The sequence below is a fragment of the Mirounga leonina genome, unplaced genomic scaffold (assembly GCF_011800145.1).
Source record: "Mirounga leonina isolate KUSES-001 unplaced genomic scaffold, KU_Mleo_1.0 Mir_174, whole genome shotgun sequence".
NCBI classification, from domain to species: Eukaryota; Metazoa; Chordata; class Mammalia; order Carnivora; family Phocidae; genus Mirounga; species Mirounga leonina.
The window spans coordinates 69,980,602-69,992,547 of NW_023270451.1; the positions used below are offsets into that span (position 1 = coordinate 69,980,602).

An 11,946-nucleotide genomic window follows, 5' to 3' on the forward strand; every position below is an offset into this window, starting at 1 on the left:
TGTTTTGTCAGGTGCCCCAGAGGTTTGCACACCTGAGAGTAAGGCAGTGAGATTCTGGGTGGGTGAAAGATGTGCCTTGCTGTTATAAAGTGGGAGAAGGGAAATCATGTTAGAAAATCCTCTGCTGTAGGTGTTTTAAGGTAGATCAATATTAGGGAGGGGAGTACATTTGGAAATTGAGTATCTGGAGTGGAAACTGATTCCCCTTGAGACCAACAGTCCTGAGCACCCCCTTGAAAGTTTTCTGGAGGGGCGTCTGGGTGGCTCAGTTGTTAAGCGTCTGCCTTTGGCTCAGGTCATGATCCCAGGGTCCTGGGATTGAGCCCCGCGTGAGGCTCTCTGCTCTGTGGGGAGCCTGCTTCTCCCTCTCCCTCTGTCTGCCGCTCTTCCTGCTTGTGCTCTCTCTCTCTCATTCTCTCTGTTAAATAAATAAATTAAAAAAAAAATAAAATGAACACCATGCCATGGGGTGAGTTAGTTTGTCTCAGTGCTAGTAGTTTCATCTGTAAAATGGGAATGGAGACGGTGATGATGGTGATGATGATTGATGATTGATGATTGATGATGATGATGATGGTGGTGGTGGTGGCAGGGACAATATCCACTATATAAGGGAGCAATGATCTTTTAGCCAATACCTTCCAATCCTGGACATTCCTAGCTCTCTCTTCTGTTTAGGCAAAATTCGTCTACTCTCTCCTCATCACTCTCTTCATAACAAGCCTTCAGCTATTTGATGTTTGAATACCTCTTCCCTTGGTCATCTCTTTTCCAGGATAAATCTCCTGAGCTCTTTGTTTAAATGGGGTTTATAATTTTAAGACTCATTATCCTTCTGGTCTCTCTCCTGGATATATTCTCATTTGTCAAAATGACTTTTAAAATAAGGTGCCCAGATTTTATCATCATACTCCAAATGTGGTTTGACCAGGGCAGAATGCTATGAAATTGCTGTTTCCCTTGATCTTTAGATGTCATCTGAACACTTAATAGTTTTTCCTGAGCATCCTCACTGTTGACTCGGTAAACTTTAAGCCACCACCCACAGATTATGATGCAGCTCTGCTACGGACCCAATCTCCTATCCTATCCTATAATTTTGCAATTGACAGTTTATGAACTTGAATATGGGACTTTACATTTATCTCTCTGAAACTTAATCTTAATGGGCATAGTCCATATTGTAGCTTTCCAAAGAGATTTTGAATCCTGATCCTGATTCTGTTCGTTAAGGAGGAGAACACAACACATGGTAGTGTATAGTGAATATGAGGGCTTAGGAGAAAGAGCAGTGGATGAATGGTTTTATGAACTTACTCAAGCCAATTAAATCATCAGTATTTTAGGTTCTTTTTAGTTGATATCAGTCACTTCTATTATTTAGAGATAAAAGATAGTGTTGGTTTTTTTTCCTACTAAACCTTGTACCGAGTGGTATGTATGAATGAAAGTAAGTCTCAAACTGAATTTTGTTAAACATGCAAATTCTTATTAGCCAACAGGCACAAAAGGGTCATAAAGCCCACTCTTGAAAGCTCCATGATGTCCCAGCTCCCTGTCCCTTGGGCATTCTTCTAAGCACTTCACATACTGGGGTAGCTGAGGCAATGCTTGAGCAGAGGATTCTGTGAACTTGCCATTTAGGGTCAGGTGACCATCCTCTGTAAGCACTGGGTGAGTCCTGAGGTCCAGGGTGCTCCTCTGCAAGCTATGGGCTGCTGGGCTCAGTGGGTTCAGAGCCCTCGTTCACACACGGCTGAGAATGCCTGTGATGTATGTTGCCGGTCTGTGCATCTTCACCAGCATTTATTTCAGTGATGAAAATATTTTCTAACATCCATTAGACCAATTTACAAAAAGTGGTAATGTGGATTAGAAATTAAGTTGGTTGGAATGCTTATAAGAAACCTTTTGAGGGTGCCTGGGTGGCTCAGTCGGTTAAGCGACTGCCTTCAGCTCAGGTCATGATCCCAGGGGCCTGGGATCGAGTCCCACATCAGGCTCCCTGCTCGGCGGGAAGCCTGCTTCTCCCTCTCCCACTCCCCCTGCTTGTGTTCCCTCTCTCGCTGTCTCTCTCTGTCAAATAAATAAATAAAATCTTAAAAAAAAAAAAAAGAAACCTTTTGAGTGTGGGGTTTTCATGAGACTATCCAAATGCTAACTGTACCCTGGAGTGTGTATTCCCCATTAAAGAACTCCAAATGTTAAATAACCTCCCCTAGGCCTTCCATGGATAATTGTGACATATGTTCTTGTGCTGGTGAATTTCATATGTCAACTTGACTAGGCCATGGGGTGTCCAGGTATTTGGTTAAACACTTTTTCTGGATGTGTCTGTGAGGGTATTTCTGGATAAGATGAACATTTATGTATGTATGTATGTATGCATGTATGATTTAAATTTAGTGAACATACAATGCAATATTGGTTTTTGGAAGATTAACATTAATTTTTTTTTTTTTTAAATAAGTAGGCTCTGTGCCATGGGCTTGAACTCACAACCCTGAAATCAAGAGTTGCATGCTCTACTGACTGAGCCAGCCAGGGACCCCAAGTTTTTTTTTAGATTTTATTTATTCATTTGAGAGAGAGAGAGGCAGAGAGCACAAGCGGGGGGAGAGGGAGAGGGGAGGGAGAAGCGGACTCCCCGCCAATCCTAGGACTTAGAGATCATGACCTGAGCCGAGGGCAGATGCCCAACCATCTGAGCCACCCAGGCATCTCCAGGTACTCCAAGATTAACACTTGAATTGGTAGAGTGAGTAGAGCAGATTGCCCTCCCCAAGGTGAGTGGACTTCATCCAATCTGTTGAAGATCTGAATAGAACAGAAGAGGCTGGGGCGCCTGGGTGGCTCAGTTGGTTAAGCAACTGCCTTCGGCTCAGGTCATGGTCCTGGAGTCCCTGGATCGAGTCCCGGGTCGGGCTCCCTGCTCGGCGGGGAGTCTGCTTCTCCCTCTCCCGCTCCCCGCTCTTGTGCTCTTTCTCTCTCTCACTCTCTCTCTCAAATAAATAAAATCTTAAAAAAAAAAAAAAAAAAGAACAGAAGAGGCTGAGTAAGAGAACTTCTGCCTGACTGCTGAGCTGGGCCATTGGTCTTTTCCTGTCTCAGGATGGAACTGAAAAATTGGCTCTTGTTGGGTCTTGAGCCTGCTGGCTTTTAGACTGAAACTTGTACCGCTGGCTCTCTTGAGTCTCCAGTTTTCCAACTGCAGATCTTGGGACTTGTACTTCATAATCATGTGGGCCAATTGCTTGCAAAAAAATCTCTTGATCTATCTCTATATTTCTATCTATATGTATATCTATATATCTGTGTATGTATTTGTCTCCTATTGGTTCTGTTTCTCTGGAGAACCCTAATACAGCTATATATATATATTACCATCTATGCATAAGTATTGTGAAGTAAGTTATAATAATGTAGCGGATTGAAAGTTGGGCACCTTGGTTTTCTTCCCAAACTCTTCCTGTCAGCTGGCTCTGCATGGCACAAGGTGGTCCTTTAAGGGTCACCAGAGTGACACAGGGAGTTTCCATCTGGCTGTTCACCTGTTAGCAGCAGGACTCAGTACCCATTCCACAATGTCGCATGGTCTAGGTTAAGAATTAGACTTTTCTTTGGGGGTGGGGGTGGATAAAAAGAACTTATAAGGCAGAGTCAGCAGAAGGAAAAGGTACAGACCTCCCCCCTCCCCTGGTCCCTCCAAAGGGGCATACCAGGACCAGGTGCTATGCTGGATGCACAGTGTGGCTTTGCATTCCAGTGGAAGGACCTTATTACTACTTGGGGTCTGCCTCTTTGTGGGGGCAAGTGTGAGAGCAACCTGATAGTAGGCAAGGGAAACCTCAATGCCTGGCACAGGACAGTCTGGGTTTTAGTACCAACTGTTACTGAGTTTTCTAGAAACACCTGTTCTGTTCTGTTCAGCACCTGCAGACCTGGGGCCCATTGGAAGTTGCAGCTCCTCTGCAGAGGTGTAGGTGCAGGGAGGGGAGGAAACCTACTGGTCCCATGAGAAGCTGGGCTTGGGTGCTGCACTTTGCACTGGGAGAGTTGGGGGCCTCTTCCCAGCTGGCTCAGTGCCCAGGAAACCCAGAGTGAGGTCTTGGGGTCATTTTATACAGTCCTGGCCCTTGCATCACATTTTGTGACTGAGGGCTGTGCCCCTTCCTGGGCCTCCATCTTCTCCTTTTTTAGAGTGAAGAAATTGGTTTTTGGTATCTCTCAGGCTCTGCATTCTAAATAGGGCTAGAAGCCCTTTTTCTCCGCATTAAACAAAAACAGCTACATAGACACTTGATACAGAAATGGTACGTGTCAAATATATAAAACTCCAAGATTCAAAATATTGAGAAATTTTCCTTCAGGTTTTCTTGCACAAATGAGTAAAATCATGTACATTTCAATATTTTGCTAATAATGATGCTCAGTGACTTGAATGTGTAAAGAGATTTTAAGAAATGCTCAGAAACAACTGATAAAGGCTTTGCATCGCTGAGTGACTCAGTGAGCATTTGTAGGATAGTGACGTTTCTTTTGTTTTCCTGAACTCATTAACAAAGGCATACGGAAATTTTGTGTTCATAGAGTTCTGTCTTTTTTTCTCCCTGAAACCATTGCAGTTGTTTTAACTCTCTGTGTGACGAATTTTGGAGATTCAGAGCCCTTTTTAAAAGTGCACATCTTCTTGACCTCAAAACATTTGTACATCCAGTCTTCACATTTCATGGCCAAGTGGAGCGCAGGACTGTGGCAATATTTTGCCCACTGGTTTTGGCAGTGCTGGGGGGAGAATCCGGAGACAGGGCCACAACAGAGATGTCGATGCCCACTGCTGAAGGTTTGGCCTTCCTGCATGGACTTGGTCACCACGCAGGTGAATAATTATGATGGCATAATTTTCCTGCATTCGGCAAAAATTGCACACACAGCAATCTCACAGTGCACATTGGTCTCGACCATTTTTCTTTATAAAAGCTATTGCATTTGTCTCCTTTTACAAATGATTCTGTGACTCATTTCAGAGATAGATAACTTACTTCTAAGGGACACATGCTCCCCTTTTCAAAGTCCTTGGGAAATTTCTCTTCAAATTTTCCTTTCCCGCACCTAACAAAGTGTCCTGCATATAACAGACAGTACATATCTGTTGTGGCTGATGATGATGGGGAGTGAAATTGAGGAAGCCTTTTATGTGTTTATCACGGCGATGCTGTGCAGTAGATGGGTGTGAGGGGTTGCAGAAGCATCCGGTGATGACTGCTACAGCCCCGTCTCCCTGCACCGACTTGGTGAGCCTTTGATTGAATGGTGATAAAGGTATCATTTTGCTGCATTAGGAGGGAAAGGTATATGGAGATTTGACATGCGTGGTGTTTCATAACTTTCGATAAAATAGCGACATTTGTCTTCGTTCATCTAAGGCTGAATCATTTCTGAAATAGAGACCTCAATTTAAGGTACGGAACATTTCTTTTTTTTTTATTTTTTAATTTTTTTATTTATTTGACAGAGAGAGACACAGCGAGAGAGGGAACACAAGCAGGGGGAGTGGGAGAGGGAGAAGCAGGCTTCCCGTCAAGCAGGGAGCCCGATGCGGGGCTCGATCCCAGGACCCTGGGATCACGACCTGAGCCGAAGGCAGTCGCTTAACAACTGAGCCACCCAGGCGCCCCGGTACGGAACATTTCAAGTTAAACATCCTTGAGGAAGCTTGCCTCATGTTTTTCTGCCCAAATGGGGAGTAAGACTGCAGAAATCTGTTACCTTTTGATAATGGCAGTTCTGAGTCACAGCATGGTGAGTGCAGTTGCAGGCGGCTGCCCGGCGTTGCTGGCTTGTTTCGCTTCTGTTTCATGTAAGTGCTCTACGGAACTCAGTCAGTGGAACCTGCTGAGGGTGAGTGGTAAATGGGGAGCCAGAGGGTGGTTTTGAGGAGTGAGGATAAAGGAAAATCCCGCACAGACATCTTTTGGATGCCTATCAAGTGCCAGGCTCTATACTGGGCAGTGAGGATCCAAGGGTGAATATGGTCTCTGTCCCCAAGGAGCTCCTGGTTAAGTGAGAGAAATGACTAGAAAGCAAATGCTTACCGCACAGAGAACTCCATGCTGAGACAGAGGGAGCGCAGTACAGGGGATGCAGGGAAAGTACAGGCGATGGGACCTCATCCAGCTCCGGGGAGTCAGGGCAGCTTCCCAGGGGGAAGGTCCATAAAAGATGCTTTGAGTCAGCCACGCGAAGGTGGTGCAGGGCTGCAAGCAGTGTCCCAGCAGAGAGAGAAGTATGTGTGAAGGATAAAGGTAGGAGAGGTCTTGGCAAAGCGATTTGGCATCTGGGAAAGGAGAGGTCCTGAAGAGAAGATGGGTGAGGAGGAAGTTAGATCTAGAAGTGAAATCATAAAGAGAAAGGACACCATGTCTCAAATACCTCCATTCTGCTGTCAACTTAATGCCACGCTGGTCCTCTGTCCTCATGCCTCACATTCGGTCAGATACCAAGTCCTGTTGGTGTTTCCTCCAGTGTCTTTGGAACCCCCCCATTCCTCCCGCTCTTCCCTCTTGCCATGGCTTCGGACTCGTCCCCTCTGGCTGAGACCCTTCCAACAGAGAGATCACAAATAACAACACCTTAAACGTGAGAGTTTATTTCTCTTTCACAAGTAACCGTCTGATCATGGGCAGTCCTGGGACAGCATGGTGGCTCTGTGGTGTGTGGGATGCAGGTGTCTTCTCTGTTGCCGCTCTGTTATTCCTGTGTTTGCGTGATCCCATGTATCTCACCAGCTCATCTGCAGTCCAGCTAGGGGGAAGAGATAAAGGAGGAAGGGAAGGCATGCTCCTTTCTTTAAAAGCGTCCCCTAGAAGTTGTTGACAATAGGCTGTACTCACATCCCCTGGCGATGTGACTCATGAGTCACATCAACAAGGAAGGCTGGGAAGTGTAGTTTTTATTTAGTGAGCAAGAACTAAGATAAGAACTATGAGTTCTATTACCATAGAAGGAGAGAAGGGTTATTGAGGAGCATCTGGTCAACCACTCCTAGTCTTACCGTCTCATCTGCCATCTGCAAATCTCTGAAAGTCTAAGTCATACCACCTCCCTCTATACAAAATCATGCTCACAGAGTTTTGTCTCAGCCTGTCTGGAAACACTCTCCATTCCTGAGTGTGCCAACACTTCCGTGCCCTTACGTGTTTGCTCCTGCTCTGCCTTCTGCTAGAAAGGCAACAGAATATGGTGCAAGCAACATGAGACCAGGTTCAAATAGCCCTCTAGCTGTGGGAACTGGGGCAAACTACTCTCATGCTCTGAGGCTCCATCATTACATAAGAATTTAACTTCAGGGCTAGGACCAGGGTAGAAGATAATGTAGGTAAAGACAGTGCTTAGTAGGTGGCAGCCATTGCAGCCAGCCTCCTTCCACTGTTTCCCTTGGGTGAAACTGCTCACGCATCAATGTAGACTGATCACTTTCCCCACAAAGCCTCCTTCTCGGGGCTCCCAGGTTGCTGTCGCCATAAGGTCTTGGTTCATTTTACTGGTATGTCCACCTTACCTGGTAGACTAATCTCTGGTTCTTGCTGTTCCTAGCACAGTGCCTGCTAAAGCCAAGATCAGTGTTGGTTAAAGTGGGTTGAACTGGGGCCAAGCAGCAAATCAAGTTAACCTAGAGAAGCAGAGGCTCAGAAACCCGCATCCCAGGGCCTTGAAGCTGGTGGTCACAGCTGGGCATCTGGGGCCAGATCAGCCCTTACCCAAGGTCAGAGCCTTCTGTGGGCAAGGAGACCAGACTGACAGGCAGATGGCAGGAATGAGATGTGGGTAAGGAGATCTGGGGAGAAGGGGTCATGGTGCAGGGGAGGCCCAACAGCACCAGGGGCAGGGCACTAACCATGTGGAAGGACCTGGACACTAAGCCAGGCAGTGCTGAGGTCAGAAAGGGGCTGGTCCTCATCTGTAGGGGGAAGTAAGGGGAGTGGGAGTTGGGAGCAGAAAGCAGGGTCATTGACCCCCGTCCAGGCACAGCATCCTGTGGGAACAAGCGAAGGTCAGAGAGGCGGTGAGAAGAAAGGTGATTTCTGCATTTGGGTTGTGCAGGGATGTGGTTGCACTGCTGCGGTCTGTCCACCAGAGGGAAGGAGAGACCCACACATGAGGCTCGAGTGGCACTGGCTGCAGAGCTTCCTGGAAGGTCGCTGGCCGTGGCTGGGGGCTGGGTGATCAGGAAGATGCAGTGAGGATCAGGGAGGAAAATCGAGTCTTCTCCTTCTCCTTAAGACAGATTCTGTAGCTGGACATTTCCCAGCCTCTGGGCTATAGAGAGTGATGCCGAAGTTGTGCTATGGGGGGCCATTGAAAAGGTGACCCCAGGCAGCACCAGTGAGGACCTGGTTCAGGCAGCCTCACTGTCCAGTCTGCTTCTAGCCCACTGCTCAGAAACAGGCCTTATCTGTCCCCCTCCCTGGTCTGGGACGCTCTTTGGAGAGGACACCTGGTGTGGGAGAGGCACTCACGTAGGCAGAAAGTCCCATACCCTATAACTGCGCACCCCCAGATCTGAGGACCCCAACCAGTGGTCCTGTCCCTGTGTGGGGCTCATTAAACCCTCCCCATTCCTGGAATCAGTGGCGAGACCCTGCCTTGCCATCCAGCTGTGGGTGGTAGAGTACAAGAACTTTGAGCAAAAGTCTAAGGGTCACACTCATCTCTGTGAGACTCTTTCCTCTTCTGTGAAGCAGAGATTTGAAAGCCAGCTCTTACCCAGGGCCATTAAGTATTAAAAATGAGATAATTGCATAAACATTCTTCTGAGCCATTACATGAGATAGAAATGTGACTTTTTGTCATTGGCCATCCTTTTCAAGCATGAAGGTTTTGTGAGGACAAAGACGGGGTCTTACTCATCTCTCGGACCCTATGGGGCTGAGCACTGTTTCGGCACATGGAGGGTGGTCCCTGAGAGTGGATGAGTGAGTCAGCACCATTGGGTCAGCACTGGCTCTTGCAAGACAGGGCAAGGAGGGGTGACAGATGAAACCACAAGGGACAGAGCTGCCCAGGCCTGACCTGCCATGAGACTATGCATACTCCAAGGGTGGGTGGCAATGATCCCAGAATCTCCATGGAGGTAGTCCCTTCTAGGAAGCTTTCTTCGGGCAGGTTTGGCCCATCTGCAAGCTGCCAGAGCCCCACTTACTCCGGGGTGGCAGGGGGGTCAGGGATGGTGCGACCTGGCCAGGTAGACAAAGACTAGGGCTGGAAATGAGCCCCAGGGCAGCCAGGACTGAGGGCAGCGGTGGGCACCAGGCTTCATTTTCTCCTCTGGTAGCTCCCCTTTCTAGCTGGTGAAAGCGTCTGATTGGAGCCCCTGCTTGGGTGCACATTTTATTTCCAGAGAGATTGTTCCATAGCTCACCAGGGGTCTTAGATTTCTTAACTTGTCTTTCTTCTTCCTTGAGAGCAGACATGTGTGGGGGCGTTCATAGGCTCCGACAAGTCCCATTTCCTTACTAATAAATATTCCTCCTCTCCTCTCTAAGCGTTAAAAAAAATCCAGAGGAAGAACAAGTTGCCCATTTGTCACCTGCTCCTCCGTCCAGAGCAGAGGACGCATTTTGCTATTGCTTCTGGCTGACTCAGAAGCAAGGATGAGGGATGTGCTTGCTTCTTTCCAATCAGTTTAATCCTGCTTGGGAGGGCTAGCTCTGCCCTTGACCCTGGCCATAGTCTGGGGGAAGGGCAGGAGGGAAGGAGGAAGGCAGTCCTGGGCAGTGGCTAGGGCAGAGGCCATGGGAGACCAACCAGAAACAGGGAGGATGGGGGAGAAGATGGATAGGCTGGGGACACTGATCAGGGCATAATGTGTCTCCAGGGGACAAGAGGAAGAAGGTCCCCAAACCAATGAGCATATGGGCGTGTGGTGAACCCAGAGCCCGTGGCTGCCTTTATCTAAAGCCTTGGCTTCTCTTTGGTGATGGCCACACTGGTCATTTGTTGGAAGCAACAGGAGCGTGGTGTTAAGAAAGCAAATCATCCAAGCTGCAGCCTTGTACGGCCCGCCCAGCATGTAAGCATCCTAGGGGCTGTCTGCCTGTTATGCTGGGAGGGTGTAATGTGTCTCCATGCTCTAAGATGCTCTGTTTTCTCAGACCTTTGTTCATCTCTGTTTAATGTGTTTTTCAGCCTGTTACAGAGAACGCAGACGGTGACCAGATCCAGCCTCTCCCAGACCACGCCTGGCGGTTGCCAGATGACAAGTCAGGTCTAGTGATGGGGGGGCACGTGCTTTTTTCAGTACAAGATTTCGTGATTGCAGATGTTCTGGGATGTGTAACAGGGGACAAGAAACACTTGCTTAATATTATTTGCCAGAGCCCTGGACAAGGAAGGCAGACTCTGTGTTGTGGGTCTCATTCCACACCTGGCTGTGTGCCTGTGGTGAGGGACACCGACCCTGTGGGCCTGCACCTTTCTCATCTCATACCTGCCCTGCCCTGCCATGCCATTTGGGGTTGTCCTGTTTGATGTGCTGTCCAGTGTATTTGAGTGCTCTCTGCATCCTGTGACGGACAGTGTAAACGGAAGGGGCTGTTACTCCTCAGGGGAGGTTGGTGAGCTCCCATCTTTCTGCTCTCCTCTCCTTTTCTCATCTTCTGTGCTGTCTGTTCTCGCTCTGTAAGCTGGCTGACTCTCCTGGGAACTGGATGCAGCCAGTTCCATGGTCCCAGTGGGAGCCACCAATCCTGTGTGTCCCCCAGGGTAAGGATGAGTGGGAGGAGGGAGGATGATGCCCTTTTGGGCCTATTGGGCCTTCTCTTTGGCATCAGCGTGGAATATCTGGAAGCTGCCAGCAGAGGGCAGTAGCACCTCATGCCTTGACTCCTCCCCTGCGCTTCCTGGCCTCAGCTAGAAGGCCACCTCTGTGAGCTGGTGTGGGTGCAGCACGCAGGTGGATTTAATGACCTGTGCTATGTGCGATGGGTTAACTGAGGGCCTGATGTGGTAGGACCACCTTGAGAGCCAGGCCTGGCAACAAGTGCTGATTTCCTTCAGGGAGCCCAGGTCGAGGGGTGGGGGGGCGGCGATGTCCTGGATGATGCTGACTAACGCTGAGGCTCCTCTCAGGGGCTGCTTGCACCCACCAAGCTTCCTGCCCAGAGGGAGGGTCCCCGGATGTGGCTCAGATGAGCACTGAGGGTAGGGATGGGGAGCAGGTGGGTAGATCTCACCTGGCCAGGCCCTCTAGGGCACCTGCTGAGCCCAGGTAGTGCATACAGCAAGGGGGCACCCACCCCAGCAGCCCTGCAGCAGGTCTCCTAGCCTGGATGCTGGACCCTTGCACAGGCCCTTGCCCTCAGCCTCCACTCCTGGTAGGAACCCTGGCCCCCTCCTGGCCCAGCTCCTGGAAGCCCCAGCTACTGCCTGCGCTCAGCCATGCCCCGTGTCCCTGGATTCCTGGGTGCCCCCAAACTGAGACCAAAGGCAGGTGCCAGGTTCTGTCCACAGCAGGTATTCCCCCCTTGCCCAGCATCTGAGCACATTGCAGGATGAGGTTGTAGGATGAACTTACTGATCACAAGGGACTTGGCCCAGAGTTTCTAGGGACCTACAGCCCCCTGAGGAAAGACAGAATAACATGAATCTTGTGTTTCTGTTGTGTTTTGCCCAGAGGGAGTTTTGAGGGCACAGGGAACTTTAAGGCAGGTGGAGTGTCATTATTCCCTCAGGGTTGTTGTTCTCTCCCCCATGTGAAACAACAGCCAGCCAAGTCCTGAGCCTTGGCAATCACTCTGGCTTCCCCTGGGTGATGGCATGATCTCTGTCACAGGATCCCTCTCCCCAGAAAGCAGGAATTGCCCACAGTGTTTGCTCACACCCGAGAAATACTCTGTGCTGCAGAATATTCTGGGATGAGGATGTCAGGTGTCCTCTCCACTCTTA

At 49.0% G+C, this 11,946-nt stretch overlaps 1 long non-coding RNA gene across 1 annotated transcript in view; it reads left to right on the forward strand.

Moving 5' to 3' along the window:
- Nucleotides 1–11,081, forward strand: part of LOC118021101 — a 28,567-nt gene extending 17,486 nt beyond the window's left edge. Inside the window, exon 3 of the long non-coding RNA XR_004682109.1 lies at nucleotides 10,189–11,081. This is a non-coding gene — a long non-coding RNA (uncharacterized LOC118021101). The remainder of the gene's footprint in view (nucleotides 1–10,188) is intronic.
- The last annotated feature ends 865 nt before the right edge of the window (nucleotides 11,082–11,946 follow it).